The following is a 12,286-nucleotide window of genomic DNA, read 5'->3' on the forward strand; positions in this document are numbered from 1 at the left end:
GCCACCCCCCGACCGCCACCAGCCGACCGCCACCAGCCGACCGCCACAAGGCGACAGCCACCATCCCCAAGCGCCACCCCCGACCGCCACCAGCCGACCGCCACCAGCCGACCGCCACAAGGCGACAGCCACCATCCCCAAGCGCCATCCCCGACCGCCACCACCCGACCGCCACCAGCCGACCGCCACCAGCCGACCGCCACAAGGCGACAGCCACCATCCCCAAGCGCCATCCCCGACCGCCACAAGGCGACCGCCACCAGCCGACCGCCACAAGGCGACAGCCACCATCCCCAAGCGCCACCAGCCGACCGCCACCAGCCGACCGCCACAAGGCGACAGCCACCATCCCCAAGCGCCACCCCCGACCGCCACCCCCCGACCGCCACCAGCCGACCGCCACAAGGCGACCGCCACAAGGCGACAGCCACCATCCCCAAGCGCCACCCCCGACCGCCACCCCCCGACCGCCACCAGCCGACCGCCACAAGGCGACAGCCACCATCCCCAAGCGCCATCCCCGACCGCCACCCCCCGACCGCCACAAGGCGACCGCCACCAGCCGACCGCCACAAGGCGACAGCCACCATCCCCAAGCGCCACCCCCGACCGCCGCCCCCCGACCGCCCCAAGGCGACCGCCACCAGCCGACCGCCACAAGGCGACAGCCACCATCCCCAAGCGCCATCCCCGACCGCCACCAGCCGACCGCCACCAGCCGACCGCCACAAGGCGACAGCCACCATCCCCAAGCGCCATCCCCGACCGCCACCAGCCGACCGCCACAAGGCGACAGCCACCATCCCCAAGCGCCATCCCCGACCGCCACCAGCCGACCGCCACCAGCCGACCGCCACCAGCCGACCGCCACAAGGCGACAGCCACCATCCCCAAGCGCCACCCCCGACCGCCACCAGCCGACCGCCACAAGGCGACAGCCACCATCCCCAAGCGCCATCCCCGACCGCCACCAGCCGACCGCCACAAGGCGACAGCCACCATCCCCAAGCGCCACCCCCGACCGCCACCAGCCGACCGCCACCAGCCGACCGCCACAAGGCGACAGCCACCATCCCCAAGCGCCACCCCCGACCGCCACCAGCCGACCGCCACCAGCCGACCGCCACAAGGCGACAGCCACCATCCCCAAGCGCCATCCCCGACCGCCACCACCCGACCGCCACCAGCCGACCGCCACCAGCCGACCGCCACCAGCCGACCGCCACAAGGCGACAGCCACCATCCCCAAGCGCCACCCCCGACCGCCACCAGCCGACCGCCACAAGGCGACAGCCACCATCCCCAAGCGCCATCCCCGACCGCCACCAGCCGACCGCCACCAGCCGACCGCCACCGGCCGACCGCCACCGGCCGTTCGCGGTGTGCGCCGCCGTTCCCCAAGCACCCTCCGGGACGAAGCCGGAGCCGGAGAATAGCAGCGGCCGTGCGTAAAAGCTGCGGCCGGGCCTCGCGGAAGGTCCCCGGGCAGCGAGCTGCCGAGCCCCGGCCTCCAGCTTCCACCAGATAATAGGACCGGGCGCGCGCAAAAGCTGCGGCCGGGCCTGGCGGAAGGTCCTCGGGCATCCAGCGAGATCACACGGCCCCCACCGGAGGCGGCTAGCGCCTCCGTAGAGTAGTGCCGGCCCGTGGAAGCGGCCGCCCGTCAGCCTGCGTTGCCGCTGGTCGAAAAATGCACTAAGTGCCAAACCCCATTCATTTACAACGGCGTGTCCGCCAGAGGGCGCACTTCCCCCGGCGGACCAGCCGGCGGGGCTCGTTAGAGAGTGTATCCGCCTGGCAGTGCCTCCTGGACGGCCTGTATTCCGGACCGCGACCGCTAACTTACGGGAGCCTAAACGGCCCGCGGACCAGCCGGCGGGTCCTCCGTGAAAGCCTATCCGCCTGGCGGTGCCTCCTGGACGGCCTGGATTCCGGACCGCGACCGCTAACTTACGGGACCCTAAACGGCCCGCGGACCAGCCGGCGGCTCCTCCGTGAAAGCCTATCCGCCTGGCGGTGGCTCCGGGCCGGCCTGGATTCCGGACCGCCACCGCTCACTCGCGGGACCCTAATCGGCCCGCGGACCAGCCGGCGGGACCTCCGTGAAAGCCTATCCGCCTGGCGGTGCCTCCTGGACGGCCTGGATTCCGGACCGCGACCGCTAACTTACGGGACCCTAAACGGCCCGCGGACCAGCCGGCGGCTCCTCCGTGAAAGCCTATCCGCCTGGCGGTGGCTCCGGGCCGGCCTGGATTCCGGACCGCCACCGCTCACTCGCGGGACCCTAATCGGCCCGCGGACCAGCCGGCGGGACCTCCGTGAAAGCCTATCCGCCTGGCGGTGCCTCCTGGCCGGCCTGGATTCCGGACCGCCACCGCTCACTCGCGGGACCCTAATCGGCCCGCGGACCAGCCGGCGGATCCTCCGTGAAAGCCTATCCGCCTTCGCCGGTTCCCCGGCCGGCCACGGGTGGCGAGAATCCGGCCTCCTCGCCCGGAGCGCGCTTCGACTTGGGCGAAAAATGCACCAAGTGCCAAACCCCATTCATTTACAACGGCGTGTCCGCCAGAGGGCGCACTTCCTCCGGCCGGCGGGGCTCGTTAGAGACCGCGTCCGCCTTGGCCGGTTCCCCGGCCGGCCACGGGTGGCGAGAATCCGGCCTCCTCGCCCGGAGCGCGCTTCGACTTGGGCGAAAAATGCACCAAGTGCCAAACCCCATTCATTTACAACGGCGTGTCCGCCAGAGGGCGCACTTCCTCCGGCCGGCGGGGCTCGTTAGAGAGCGCGTCCGCCTTGGCCGGTTCCCCGGCCGGCCACGGGTGGCGAGAATCCGGCCTCCTCGCCCGGAGCGCGCTTCGACTTGGGCGAAAAATGCACCAAGTGCCAAACCCCATTCATTTACAACGGCGTGTCCGCCAGAGGGCGCACTTCCTCCGGCCGGCGGGGCTCGTTAGAGAGCGCGTCCGCCTTCGCCGGTTCCCCGGTCGGCCGCGAACGGCGAAAAGCCGGCCTCTTCCCCCGGAGCCCGGTCGGCGAATTATTATTTATTTATTTATTTATTTTTTTTCCAAAGTGCCAACGGCTCTCGCGCCGCGATGCGTCCGCCTTCGCCGGTTCCCCGGTCGGCCACGAAGTATTGCGCATGATTATACGCGATGTTAATATTTATTTAATTATTAAATAAATACATACATGTGTTTATTAATAATATACGCGATGTTAATATTTATTTAATTATTACCTATATTATGAATAAACTAACGGTGATTTTACACGATTTGACTACATACGTGACCGTGATATAGTGCCGAGGGCTCCCGCGCCGTCACGCGTCCGCCTTGGCAGGGGTCGCCCGCGGCAGCGAGCGTTCGGCTCGCGGGGGTCCGCGGGGTGTTATTAGGGAGTGCGGCAGCCGTGCCGAGGCTCCGGCCGGCCGCCGGAAGTCCGGCGGGGGAGCGTCGGAGCTCCGCGAGGCCGGCCGGGGAGCCTCTTAGTCATCGCCCGCGCTCGCGGTGGTCCCGGTCGCTTAAAGTGCCACGGGAGGCGTAGCGATGCCAGTGAGTGTGCGCCAAGTGCGAGAGGCGGTGCATTTACGCGCCGTGTCCGCGAGAGGGAGGCAATTCCCCGTTGCGACCTCCGGGAGATCAGCGGGCCGTTCAAATCGCTTAGCCGGGGTGCCGGGAGCCTCCTCGGGCGTCGAGTTAGGAGGGGGGCGCGCGGAGAACCGGCCGGAGGTCCCCTGGAAGCTCAGCGGGCCGTGGGAAACGCTTGGCCGGGGTGCCGGGAGCCTCGGCCGGCTTAAAAGTGAGGAGGAAAGCGCGCGGAGAACCGGCCGGAGGTCCCCTGGAAACTCAGCGGGACGTGGGAAAAAGCTCAGCCGGGGTGCCGGAAGCCTCGGCCGGCTTAAAACGTGAGGAGGAAAGCACCGGGAGAACCGGCTGGAGGTCTTCTGGAAGCTCAGCGGGCCGTGGAGAAAGCTTAGCCGGGGTGCCGGAAGCCTCGGCCGGCTTAAAATGTGAGGAGGAAACCGGCTGGACGTCTTCTGGAAGATCAGCGGGCCGTGGAAAATGCTAAGCCGAGGTGCTGGTTGTCGAATAAGGCTCCGCCATCTCGTAGAAGGTGCTAATAAAGTTCATATCCGCTCGGCTGGAGGTAATTGGCCAGCGGACCGGCCGCCGGGACCTCCGTGACCGCCTATCCGCCTGGCGGTGCCTCCTGGCCGGCGTGCATTCCGGGCCGCGACCGCTCACTTACGGGACCCTGATTGGCCCGCGGACCGGCCGGCGGGACCTCCGTGACAGCCTACCCGCCTGGCGGTGGCTGCTGGCCGGCGCGGATTCCGGGCCGCGACCGCTAACTTACGGGACCCTAATTGGCCCGCGGACCAGCTGGCGGGACCTCCGTGACAGCCTACCCGCCTGGCGGTGGCTGCTGGCCGGCGCGGATTCCGGGCCGCGACCGCTAACTTACGGGACCCTAATTGGCCCGCGGACCAGCTGGCGGGACCTCCGTGAAAGCCCATCCGCCTGCCGGTGCCTCCTGGCCGGCGTGGATTCCGGGCCGCGACCGCTAACTTACGGGACCATAAATGGCCCGCGGACCAGCTGGCGGGACCTCCGTGACCGCCTATCCGCCTGGCGGTGCCTCCTGGCCGGCCTGGATTCCGGGCCGCGACCGCTCACCTACGGGACCCTAAATGGCCCGCGGACCAGCCGGCGGGACCTCCGTGACAGCCTACCCGCCTCCCGGTGGCTGCTGGCCGGCGCGGATTCCGGGCCGCGACCGCTAACTTACGGGACCCCAATTGGCCCGCGGACCAGCCGGCGGGACCCCCGTGACCGCCTATCCGCCTTGGCCGGTTCCCCGGCCGGCCACGGATGGCGAGAATCCGGCCTCCTCGCCCGGAGCGCTCGTCGGCTTCGGCGAAAAATGCACTAAGTGCCAAACCCCATTCATTTACAATGGCGTGTCCGCCAGAGGGCGCAGTTCCCCCCGCGGACCGGCCGGCGGGACCTCCGTGACAGCCTATCCGCCTGGCGGTGGCTGCGGGCCGGCGCGAATTCCGGGCCGCGACCGCTAACTTACGGGACCCCGATTGGCCCGCGGACCAGCCGGCGGGACCTCCGTGACCGCCTATCCGCCTGCGCTGGTTCCCCGGCCGGCGCGAATTCCGGGCCGCGACCGCTAACTTACGGGACCCCGATTGGCCCGCGGACCAGCCGGCGGGACCTCCGTGACCGCCTATCCGCCTGCGCTGGTTCCCCGGCCGGCGCGAATTCCGGGCCGCGACCGCTAACTTACGGGACCCCGATTGGCCCGCGGACCAGCCGGCGGGACCTCCGTGACCGCCTATCCGCCTGCGCTGGTTCCCCGGCCGGCGCGAATTCCGGGCCGCGACCGCTAACTTACGGGACCCCAATTGGCCCGCGGACCAGCCGGCGGGACCTCCGTGACCGCCTATCCGCCTCCGCTGGTTCCCCCCTCGGCGTGGATTCCGGACCGCGACCGCTAAATTACGGGACCCAAATTGGCCCGCGGACCAGCCGGCGGGACCTCCGTGACCGCCTATCCGCCTTCGCTGGTTCCCCGGTCGGCCACAGATGACGAATATTCGGCCTCTCGCTCTGGAAGTCCTGCCGACTTAGCCGAAAATTTTCTAAGTGCCATCGGCTCTCGCTCGGAAAAGTGTCCGCCTCGTCTGGTTCCCCAGCTCGGCCTCAGAATTCGAAAATTCGGCCTCTCTGAGGTACCAGGGGTAGGCTTTATGTACTTGGTCCCCCCAGTTAGTGTACTCATCACTTTACCCCCCTTTCGCAAAATATAGTCGGCACGTATGTGCAGAACTGTTTATTTTCATTTTAAAAATTTTCTAAGTGCCAGCGGAAGCTGTCACACGAACTGTCCGAGCTACCACGGTGCCCATCCCGGGCAGTGACGGCAAAAGGCCGATGTGTGTTTGATGGAAGTCTGAATAATTTCTAAGTGCCAACGGCTCAACCGCCGTAAAGTGTCCGCCTCGGCTGGTTCTCCCGGTCGGCCCGAACGAGCGAAAATTCGGCCTCTTCCCCTGGAGGTCCGGAACATTTGGCGAATATTTTCAAAGTGCCAACGGCTGTTCCGCCGTAACGTGTCCGACCCGGCTGGTTCCTCCGGTCGGCCCGAACGAGCGAAAATTCGGCCTCTTCCCCTGGAGGTCCGGAACATTTTGGCGAATATTTTCAAAGTGCCAACGGCTGTTGCGCCGTAACGTGTCCGACCCGGCCGGTTCCTCCGGTCGGCCCGAACGAGCGAAAATTCGGCCTCTTCCCCTGGAGGTCCGGAACATTTTGGCGAATATTTTCAAAGTGCCAACGGCCGTTCCGCCGTAAAGTGTCCTACCCGGCTGGTTCCTTCGGTCGGCCCGAACGAGCGAAAATTCGGCCTCTTCCCCTGGAGGTCCGGAACATTTTGGCGAATATTTTCAAAGTGCCAACGGCTGTATCGCCGTAACGTGTCCGACCCGGCTGGTTCCTCCGGTCGGCCCGAACGAGCGAAAATTCGGCCTCTTCCCCTGGAGGTCCGGACGACTTTGGCGAATATTTTCTAAGTGCGAACGGCTGTTGCGCCGTAACGTGTCCGACCCGGCTGGTTCCTCCGGTCGGCCCGAACGAGCGAAAATTCGGCCTCTTCCCCTGGAGGTCCGGAACATTTTGGCGAATATTTTCAAAGTGCCAACGGCTGTTGCGCCGTAACGTGTCCGACCCGGCCGGTTCCTCCGGTCGGCCCGAACGAGCGAAAATTCGGCCTCTTCCCCTGGAGGTCCTGTGAAGTTTAACGAATATTTTCTAAGTGCGAACGGCTCTTCCGCCGTAACGTGTCCGACCCGGCTGGTTCCTCCGGTCGGCCTGAACGAGCGAAAATTCGGCCTCTTCCCCTGGAGGTCCTGTCAAGTTTAACGAATATTTTCTAAGTGCCATCGGCTCTTCCGCCGTAAGGTGTCCGACTCGGCCGGTTCCCCTAGTCGGCCAAATAATGTGACAATTCGGCCTCTCGCTCTGGAAGTCCGGCCAACTTCTGCGAATATTTTCTAAGTGCCATCGGCTCTTCCGCCGTAATGTGTCCGACTCGGCCGGTTCCTCCGGTCGGCCTGAACGAGCGAAAATTCGGCCTCTTCCCCTGGAGGTCCTGTCAAGTTTAACGAATATTTTCTAAGTGCCATCGGCTCTTCCGCCGTAAGGTGTCCGACTCGGCCGGTTCCTCCGGTCGGCCTGAACGAGCGAAAATTCGGCCTCTTCCCCTGGAGGTCCTGTCAAGTTTAACGAATATTTTCTAAGTGCCATCGGCTCTTCCGCCGTAAGGTGTCCGACTCGGCCGGTTCCTCCGGTCGGCCTGAACGAGCGAAAATTCGGCCTCTTCCCCTGGAGGTCCTGTCAAGTTTAACGAATATTTTCTAAGTGCCATCGGCTCTTCCGCCGTAAGGTGTCCGACTCGGCCGGTTCCTCCGGTCGGCCTGAACGAGCGAAAATTCGGCCTCTTCCCCTGGAGGTCCTGTCAAGTTTAACGAATATTTTCTAAGTGCCATCGGCTCTTCCGCCGTAAGGTGTCCGACTCGGCCGGTTCCTCCGGTCGGCCTGAACAAGCGAAAATTCGGCCTCTTCCCCTGGAGGTCCTGTCAAGTTTAACGAATATTTTCTAAGTGCGAACGGCTCTTCCGCCGTAAGGTGTCCGACCCGGCCGGTTCCTCCGGTCGGCCCGAACGAGCGAAAATTCGGCCTCTTCCCCTGGAGGTCCTGTCAAGTTTAACGAATATTTTCTAAGTGCCATCGGCTCTTCCGCCGTAAGGTGTCCGTCTCGGCCGGTTCCTCCGGTCGGCCTGAACGAGCGAAAATTCGGCCTCTTCCCCTGGAGGTCCTGTCAAGTTTAACGAATATTTTCTAAGTGCCATCGGCTCTTCCGCCGTAAGGTGTCCGACTCGGCCGGTTCCTCCGGTCGGCCTGAACAAGCGAAAATTCGGCCTCTTCCCCTGGAGGTCCGTTCAAGTTTAACGAATATTTTCTAAGTGCCATCGGCTCTTCCGCCGTAAGGTGTCCGACTCGGCTGGTTCCCGATGTCGGCCAGAACAAGTGGAAACTCGGCCTCTTCCCCTGGAGGTCAGTTGAAGTTTAACGAATATTTTCAAAGTGCCAACGGCTGCTCCGCCGTAAAGCGTCCGACTCGGCTGGTTCCCGATGTCGGCCAGAACAAGTGAAAATTCGGCCTCTTCCCCTGGAGGTCCGTTCAAGATTAACGAATATTTTCTAAGTGCCAACGGCTGCTCCGCCGTAAAGCGTCCGACTCGGCTGGTTCCCGATGTCGGCCAGAACAAGTGAACATTCGGCCTCTTCCCCTGGAGGTCCGTTCAAGATTAACGAATATCTTCTAAGTGCCAACGGCTCTTGCGCCGAAAAGCGTCCGCCTGGGCTGGTTCCTGATGTCGGCCAGAACAAGTGAAAATTCGGCCTCTTCCCCTGGAGGTCCGTTCAAGATTAACGAATATTTTCTAAGTGCCAACGGCTCTTGCGCCGAAAAGCGTCCGCCTCGGCTGGTTCCCGCGGTCGGACACAAAATGTGTCAATTCGGCCTCTCTGAGGTACCAGGGGTGGGCTTTATGTACTTGGTCCCCCCACTTAGTGTACTCATCACTTTACCCCCCTTTCGCAAAATATAGTCGGCACGTATGTGCAGAACTGTTTATTTTCATTTTAAAAATTGTCTAAGTGCCAGCGGAAGCTGTCACACGAACTGTCCGAGCTACCACGGTGCCCATCCCGGGCAGTGACGGCAAAAGGCCGATGTGTGTTTATGGAAGTCTGAATAATTTCTAAGTGCCAACGGCTGCTCCGCCGTAAAGTGTCCGCCTCGGCTGGTTCCCTTGGTCGGCCAGAACAAGTGAAAATTCGGCCTCTTCCCCTGGAGGTCCGGAACATTTTGGCGAATATTTCCTAAGTGCCAACGGCTGCTCCGCCGTAAAGTGTCCGCCTCGGCCGGTTCACCCGGTCGGCCAGAACAAGTGAAAATTTGGCCTCTTCCCCTGGAGGTCCGGAACATTTTGGCGAATATTTCCTAAGTGCCAACGGCTGCTCCGCCGTAAAGTGTCCGACTCGGCTGGTTCCCGATGTCGGCCAGAACAAGTGAAAATTCGGCCTCTTCCCCTGGAGGTCCGTTCAAGATTAACGAATATTTCCTAAGTGCCAACGGCTGCTCCGCCGTAAAGCGTCCGACTCGGCTGGTTCCCGATGTCGGCCAGAACAAGTGAAAATTCGGCCTCTTCCCCTGGAGGTCCGTTCAAGATTAACGAATATTTCCTAAGTGCCAACGGCTGCTCCGCCGTAAAGCGTCCGACTCGGCTGGTTCCCGATGTCGGCCAGAACAAGTGAAAAATCGGCCTCTTCCCCTGGAAGTCCGGCCGAGTTAAGGCAAATATTTCCTAAGTGCCAACGGCTGCTCAGCCTTAAAGTGTCCGACTCGGCTGGTTCCCGATGTCGGCCAGAACAAGTGAAAATCCGGCCTCTTCCCCTGGAAGTCCGGCCGAGTTAAGGCAAATATTTCCTAAGTGCCAACGGCTGCTCAGCCTTAAAGTGTCCGACTCGGCTGGTTCCCGATGTCGGCCAGAACAAGTGAAAATCCGGCCTCTTCCCCTGGAAGTCCGGCCGAGTTAAGGCAAATATTTCCTAAGTGCCAACGGCTGCTCAGCCTTAAAGTGTCCGACTCGGCTGGTTCCCGATGTCGGCCAGAACAAGTGAAAATCCGGCCTCTTCCCCTGGAAGTCCGGCCGAGTTAAGGCAAATATTTCCTAAGTGCCAACGGCTGCTCAGCCGTAAAGTGTCCGACTCGGCTGGTTCCCGATGTCGGCCAGAACAAGTGAAAATCCGGCCTCTTCCCCTGGAAGTCCGGCCGAGTTAAGGCAAATATTTCCCAAGTGCCAACGGCTGTTCCGCCGTAAAGGGTCCGACTCGGCTGGTTCCCGATGTCGGCCAGAACAAGTGAAAATCCGGCCTCTTCCCCTGGAAGTCCGGCCGAGTTAAGGCAAATATTTCCTAAGTGCCAACGGCTGTTCCGCCGTAAAGGGTCCGACTCGGCTGGTTCCCGATGTCGGCCAGAACAAGTGAAAAATCGGCCTCTTCCCCTGGAAGTCCGGCCGAGTTCGGCGAATAGTTCCTAAGTGCCAACGGCTGCTCCGCCGTAAAGAGTCCGACTGGGCTGGTTCCCGATGTCGGCCAGAACAAGTGAAAATCCGGCCTCTTCCCCTGGAAGTCCGGCCGAGTTAAGGCAAATATTTCCTAAGTGCCAACGGCTGTTCCGCCGTAAAGGGTCCGACTCGGCTGGTTCCCGATGTCGTCCAGAACAAGTGAAAAATTGGCCTCTTCCCCTGGAAGTCCGGCCGAGTTCGGCGAATATTTCCCAAGTGCCAACGGCTGTTCCGCCGTAAAGAGTCCGACTCGGCTGGTTCCCGATGTCGGCCAGAACAAGTGAAAATTCGGCCTCTTCCCCTGGAGGTCCGTTCAAGTTTGGGGAATATTTTCTAAGTGCCAACGGCTGCTCCGCCTTAAAGCGTCCGACTCGGCTGGTTCCCGATGTCGGCCAGAACAAGTGAAAATCCGGCCTCTTCCCCTGGAAGTCCGGCCGAGTTAAGGCAAATATTTCCTAAGTGCCAACGGCTGCTCAGCCTTAAAGGGCCCGACTCGGCTGGTTCCCGATGTCGGCCAGAACAAGTGACAATTCGGCCTCTTCCCCTGGAGGTCTTTTCAAGTTTAACGAATATTTTCTAAGTGCCAACGGCTGCTCCGCCTTAAAGCGTCCGACTCGGCTGGTTCCCGATGTCGGCCAGAACAAGTGACAATTCGGCCTCTTCCCCTGGAGGTCCTTTCAAGTTTAACGAATATTTTCTAAGTGCCAACGGCTGCTCCGCCTTAAAGAGTCCGACTCGGCTGGTTCCCGATGTCGGCCAGAACAGGTGAAAATTCGGCCTCTTCCCCTGGAGGTCCGTTCAAGTTTGGCGAATATTTTCTAAGTGCCAACGGCTGCTCCGCCTTAAAGTGTCCGACTCGGCTGGTTCCCGATGTCGGGCAGAACAAGTGACAATTCGGCCTCTTCCCCTGGAAGTCCGGCCGAGTTTGGCGAATATTTTCTAAGTGCCAACGGCTGCTCCGCCGTAAAGAGTCCGACTCGGCTGGTTCCCGATGTCGGCCAGAAAAAGTGACAATTCGGCCTCTTCCCCTGGAGGTCCTTTGAAGTTTAGCGAATATTTTCTAAGTGCCAACGGCTCTTGCGCCGAAAAGCGTCCGCCTCGGCTGGTTCCCGCGGTCGGCCGTAATAGGCGAAAATTCGGCCTCTTCCCCTGGAGCGACCTCCAAATTTGGGCGAAATTTTTCTAAGTGCCTAAAGGTACCAGGGGTTTGGGTACCAGGGGTGCAGTACGAACTGGTCTTTTGTCAACCCATGTACTTTTTCTAGAGTACATGGGTTGGTCCCCCCACTTAGTGTACTCATCACTTTACCCCCCTTTCGCAAAATATAGTCAGAACGAGCATGGGGGACGCAATTGTTTTCCATGCAAATCAATTGGGCCTGGTCCGAGCGCTGGTAACGGCCGCCAGCAAGCGTCCCCTGCTCGGATAGCAGAACTGAAGAAGGCACGGCACTTCCAGAGAGAGAGAGAAAATTTTCTAAGTGCCACATTTCTCAAAAATTTTCAAAGTGCCACATCTCTCAAAAAATTTCTAAGTGCCACATCTCTCAAAAACTTTCTAAGTGCCACATCTCTGAAAAACTTTCTAAGTGCCACATCTCTGAAAAAACTTTCTAAGTGCCACGTCTCTGAAAAACTTTCTAAGTGCCACAGCACGGCTGTGAAATATTCAAAGTCCTACAGGCATTGGCAGAATGCGCGGACGGCCGTCTGCTCCCGGCGGCCGCCGCGAAGCTACTACCCCCTCCCGGGGACGGCTGTCTGCTCCCGGCAGCCGTCCTTACCCCCCTCCCCCGTTTGCACCGCCTGAAGTTAGACCCGCCTTGGTAGGGCCCCCACCGGCCCCGGCTCGCCGGCGTTGGGTGGACGGTTCCTGCCCACTTGCGGGTCCCGGTCGCTTGGCAACCGACCGGGGAGGACCAGCCGCCTCCTTAAACACAGGCTGGAAGGGAAATCCGATCAAGCTACGGAGGACCGGCCGCCTCCTTAAACACAGGCCGGAAGGGAAATCCGATCAAGCTACGGAGGACCGGTCGCCTCCCTAAACACAGGCCGGGCAAAAATCTGCGAATGGGCCCG

The sequence above is a fragment of the Syngnathus scovelli genome, unplaced genomic scaffold (assembly GCF_024217435.2).
Source record: "Syngnathus scovelli strain Florida unplaced genomic scaffold, RoL_Ssco_1.2 HiC_scaffold_245, whole genome shotgun sequence".
Classification (NCBI taxonomy): Eukaryota; Metazoa; Chordata; class Actinopteri; order Syngnathiformes; family Syngnathidae; genus Syngnathus; species Syngnathus scovelli.